This window comes from Saccopteryx bilineata, chromosome 7 (genome assembly GCF_036850765.1).
Source record: "Saccopteryx bilineata isolate mSacBil1 chromosome 7, mSacBil1_pri_phased_curated, whole genome shotgun sequence".
NCBI classification, from domain to species: domain Eukaryota; kingdom Metazoa; phylum Chordata; class Mammalia; order Chiroptera; family Emballonuridae; genus Saccopteryx; species Saccopteryx bilineata.
The window spans coordinates 88,073,658-88,079,306 of NC_089496.1; the positions used below are offsets into that span (position 1 = coordinate 88,073,658).

Consider the following 5,649-nt stretch of genomic DNA (forward strand, 5'->3'; position numbering starts at 1 on the left):
TGTGGATGTCCAGGTTGATTCCCAGTCAGGGTACACAAAAGAAGCGACCATCTGCTTCTCCTCACACACACCCCCCCCCCCACACACACACAGCCATGGCTCAATTGGTTTGAGCACATCACTAGGGTGTTGAGGATGCTCCACCTCAGGCACTAAAAATAGCTTGGTTGCAAGCATGGCCCAGATGGAGGTTGCTGGGAGGATCCTGGTCAGGGTGCTTGTGGGAGTCTCTCTATCTCCCCTCCACTCACTTGGAAAAGAAGAAGGGAGAAAAAGACCAACTGACTCATTCTTGGCAGTTTCCTGAGGTGAGAGAGGTTCCCAAGGAGAGGGCCTGGTGTTCTTGAGGGGTTGCGGGTGTGGGGAGGTCCACTGAGAGTGATGGGAAGCCTATACCTGGTCCTAAGACATGTCAGTCCTGTCTCCTGTATCTGTTCCAGATTTCTGACCATCATCACAATTGGCCTCCCTTTAGTTCAATTCTGCTTTCTTTTATTCCAACTGAATCTGGCTGGAATTTTTAAGGAGGAAACAACAAAGGAACAAAGGTGCACTCTCAATGTCTTGACTTATGACCCCAACATAACTAGCAGTTGAACCACAGACCAGCTTGGTGCCAAAGCTTATGGGTCAAACATCGTCCCATTTCAATTTCTCACCTTAGCCCTGGGTGGGTCAAGCATGATGGATTCAGGTTGGTACCTACCACAGCCAGACCTGGGGGGACCCTCAGTTTTTCCCCAGATCTCCTTCTTAGCTGCCTTCTCTGAGCACCTGTCCTTTGACCAGCTACACACCTCTGCATCTCTGAGCCACCAAACCCAGGGATCCCAGTCTCCTGGTGAATTTCAGCCCTTTCTCCCTCCTTACCCCCTCCCATCCCCGTTTCTCTCGCTTCCTGGATCACTCTTACCTCAGAAGAAGGGGCCCTGCTCTCATCCTCAGCCCATTTCTCCTTGCCCTCTTAAATCCTGTTACCTGAAGCACATCTGCTGGCTGAGGTTAAGCTAGGTTTCCTCTTCACTCGGCTTCCCAGCTGATACTTTGTTCTGGTCTCTTCTCTGCTTTGTGCCTTGGAGAAGGCGCTGTGCTCCCTGGCACCTGTCTCCTGATGGGTCCTCCCATGGCCTGAAGGGGATGCTCACCTCCTGCCAGTTGTTCCTTCTGCCTGGAATGCATTCCCACCTTGCTTACTGAGCTACTTTCTAATAAGCCCCTTGAATCACAGCTCAGATGTCACCTCCCCTAAGAAGCTCCTCCAACCCCATATCTGTCTTGGGTGCCTTTCCTCTGCGCTTAGTGCCTTTTTTAACTCTCAAAACACTATACTGAAATTAACTCATTACTACTTGTATATCTCCCACTCTGGGCTCTGAGCCCCGAAAGCCTGTCTTGTACTAGGTGCTCAATGAATGTTTTTTATTGAATGTATCAATCCATGATTAAATCATTTCTGGTTTGAAAGTCTAACCTACTATTCATCAACTTCCATCTGCTGTATAAGGATGGTTCTGTCCCCCTGGTCATGTGTGGGACAGAATGACTCATCCCCTAACCGTAGTGAATGAGTAAGTGAAGGTCACCCAGCCTCAGTGGACTCATTCTTCACAAATTCCCAGAAACGTTCTGGTTTCTATAGATTACCAATATTAAATACTGTATATAGCCAATGTATTAGCCACGACAAACTGGGTTATTTGGCTGTAACAACCACCATTCTCAGGGGTTTAAGGCAAGGAAGATTTATTTCCCACACCACGTGTGCATTGTGGCTGAGCCAGGGCTTCTGCTGGGCAACGTCATCTCTCAGGGGCCCAAGGTAAAACCTTGTTTACATTTGCTCAATCTTCTGTTTCCTAAATTCTTTGACCACACAACGCTTTTTCTTATGTAACACCTATTTATATCCTATGGGCCTCATGCTCAGAAATACCAGTCAAAGGGGTTATAGCATAACAAACCTTGTGGCACATTGGATAGGTGATAAAATATAAGTAAAGCAGTCTCTGCTCACATTTGTCAATTTTTTTGAAATGCGTTCAACAAATAGCTGTGGAGCTCTTACCTTGTGCCAAATGCTCTGTCAGGTATTGAACTTGCTGAGATATCTTTGCTCCTGCTATCAACGGGCTTCCCTTCTAGTGGGGAAGACTAAATAAAAAACAGCACTCAGCACACAAAGTAAATATATTTCAATGTGTTATAGAAGAAGACATGGATGTGCTATGAGAGTGCATAATAGGGTGACCTTACCTAGTCATGCAAGACTGTTCCAAAGAAATTGACCTGCTATTTGCAAGATGAGGAGTTAGTCAGACAAAGTGGGGATGGAGAGTAATGGTTGTCAGTAGAGACAGGAAGTGTACCAGGCAGAGAAAACAGCAAGTGCAAAGGCCCTGTGGCAGGAACAGAGGTGTCAGTAAACTTGGGATACACTGAGAAAGGGGCAGTAAATAAAGGGCCATATTATGCAGGCCTCACAGGTCAAGTTGGCTTCTGAGTTTTATTATAAGAGCAGTGGGAGCCAATAAAAGACCTCCTAATTCAACATGGAAAATGAAGACACAGTCAGCTAATTAATTATATGGCTTTTTATAATAAGATATTTAATTGGCATGGCACTCTGTGCACTACAAAATACTTTCATGTCATTATCTTATGTCTTCCTTATAGCAACTCTCTGAGGGAGATAGTTCAAGTGTTAGAATAGGTGGGGAGTCTGAGGCTCACAGAGGTAAGTGACTGGCTCAAGGTCACAGAGTGACCGACCGGGGGAAAACAGACGTCCACATCCTGTTCATCTCACTTAGGCCAGTCCAGCAGAGAAAGCGCTGGCTCTGCCTGAGTCAGTCCTGGAGTGTATGTTCTTACTGGCAAGGGGGCCCCTTTATTGAAAGACTGGGTAGAATAGTGGTTACGTGCTCAGACTAAGTTCAAGTCCCAGCTCAGCATTCACTTACTAGCCAGGTGACCTCCAGCAAGTTACTCAACCTCTCCAACCCCCACAATCCTTATTTTGTAAAATGGGGATAACCTCACAGGATTGCTATAAAGATTAAATGAGACAACTCAGATGGAAGTATCTGACACACAGGAGTTCAACAAATATCTGTTTGTTGTGGGGTTTTTTTTAGAGAGACGATAACTGACTCTTTCTTTTCTGTTGGAAACTTGGAATATACTGAAAGTGGAAGTTAAATGAGGCTCAAGTCCCTTCATACCAGGGTTCATTGTACATGAAATGGGTGGAGTCCTTGTGTGATTTGCAGATTTTTAAGATGGTATGGAGGAGGAACAAGTGCTGGCTCCCTTCTCGATAACAGTGCTGATGCTCAAAGAAAAGTCTTCACAGCCAACTCTCCTACTTTCTAGACCAGGGGTCTCAAACTCAACTCAGCATGTGGGCCGCAGAGCAAGATCACAGCCGTTCGGCGGGCCGCACTAGGTCTACAAAAGGCAACTGTTACGCAACACTTTTCTCACTGCAGTTGAAAACAAAAAAAATCAGTACAACAAGCACAATCGTACATGCAGTTTACTCAGTGTCACAAAACGACCAGAAACTGTAGTTCGCATCACAACTGCTGTTAACTAAGCTAATATCTAGCTAGGATGCTAGAGAAATGAAAAATACAAGTAGGCCCCTAGGCTTACTTAATTTTATCCAAAATATTTTGAACTTCGTGGATTAGTCTGCGGGCCGCAGAAAATTGTTCGGTGGGCCGCGAGTTTGAGACCCCTGCACTAGACTGTGTAGGGGAGTTCTGCAGTCGGTCATTTCCCTGGGGACTGGCACCGGAGAGCGACTTTCCAAGTGTTCTCCCAGGGTAATGTTATTTGGTGGCCTTGAGAACCACATTCAAGGAGCTGTCTAGGGTAAAAACCCTAGAGAAGTGGCATTTAAATGTCTCAGAGGACTAAAACACATCAGGGGAAAGGTTTTCCCGGAGAGTTGGTGGGGTGAGGAGCAGGGGCTTGGCGCCCAGGGAACACCTGCGGTTCACAGGACTCACTGCGATCCTCGACCACCGGGGGGCTTCCAATCCAGGGCTTTGGGGGCCTTTGTGGGACCAGCCCACCTCCCTGGGCATGATGTCCTACTCTGAGAAGTTCGTATGGAAAAGATAGGCCTTGAGTTTATCTAGCTTTGCAATTAATCTTTGCTCTTGAAGATGGGCCTGCTAGAAAGGAGTGGTAGGTTGAGTGTGGTCTCAGTGAAAAGCATATTCAGTGACTCTCAAATGTTTTTTACCCTGATTTACAGCCTGAAATACATTTTGCTTGGTAATCCAGCACACAGTGCATGCGCGCACACACGCACACATGCGTGCACACACACACACACACAGTTTCAATAAGCAGTTCCTAAACTTATATATACAATGCACCTTAGTATTTTATTTTCTGTTTTATTCTATTTCATTAAATTGATTTCATGACCCACTAATGGACTGCAAATGCACTTTGAGAAACATTGGTCTAATAGATGATGACTTGTCCTTGAAGGTGATTGAAGAAGATATTGTTCGTGAATAATAAAATTCAGATGAGCAATGCAAAAGGCTGCACAGACTGACTGTGTACCTTAAACACTCATAGCAAATCTAGAATCTAGTTTTGTGTCACCCCAACCACTGAGGCAGGAAGAAGTAAAAACAATAACAATAAGAAAAATAACAACAGCATTTATTGAGGATGTCCTCAGTGCAGAGAACTGGGCTAGGTACTTGGGTGGGATAAAAATACAAATAGGAAATATTCTCTGTCCTTAAAAGAGTTCATAACCTAGTGGAAGGTGTGAACTGGATTGTAGACACAAGAATATAAAGGATATGTCACGTCAATCTGGCAGACTGAGGAAGAAGATGCCCCTCATTAGAAATATAAGCTTTCTAGTTATATATGATTAATTTAATGAAAAGTATATAACCACATTCTAAAGCAGTAAGTGGAAGTCTCTAAGTGCCAGTAATGAAATAAAAGTCAGATCCAAAGTGACCAGTGGGTGCTCACTGTGGCAGCACACATACTAACACTGGAACTATACAGAGAGTCGCAGGGCCCCTGCTCAAGGATGACATGCATATTTGTGAAGTATTCCATATTTTTATAAATGGTGATGAAAGGAGACTAGACTTTGGTGGGGAACACACAATACAATATACAGATGATGCATTATAGAATTATACACTTTAAACCTATATAATATTGTTAACCAATGTCACCCCAATAAATTTAATTTAAAAAAACTGGGGCCCTGGCCATTGGCTCAGCAGTAGAGTGTTGGCCTGGCATGTGGAAGTCCCGGGTTTGATTCCTGGTCAGGGCACACAAGAGAAGCAACCATCTGCTTCTCCTCCCTTCCCCCTTCTCTCTCTCTCTCTCTCTCTCTCTCTCTCTCTCTCTCTCTTCTCCTCCAGCAGCCATGGCTCTAATGGTTCAAGCAAGTTCTCCTCTGGCACTGAGGATGGCTCCAGGGCCTCATCTCAGGCACTAAAATAGCTCGGTTGCCGAGCAATGGAGCAGCATCCCCAAATGGGCAGAACATCCCTGGTAGGGGGCTTGCCTGGTGTATCCCAGTCAGGGTGCATGTGGAAGCCTGTCTCTCTGCCTTCCTGCCTCTCGCTTAATAAAACAAACACAAAAAAA

At 45.2% G+C, this 5,649-nt stretch overlaps 1 non-coding gene across 1 annotated transcript; it reads left to right on the top strand.

Annotated features, from left to right (window-relative positions):
* Positions 1–5,005: 5,005 nt before the first annotated feature.
* LOC136311342 (U6 spliceosomal RNA) lies at positions 5,006–5,109 on the top strand. The gene has a single exon (XR_010726743.1). It is a non-coding gene; the product is annotated as a U6 spliceosomal RNA (small nuclear RNA).
* Positions 5,110–5,649: the final 540 nt, after the last annotated feature.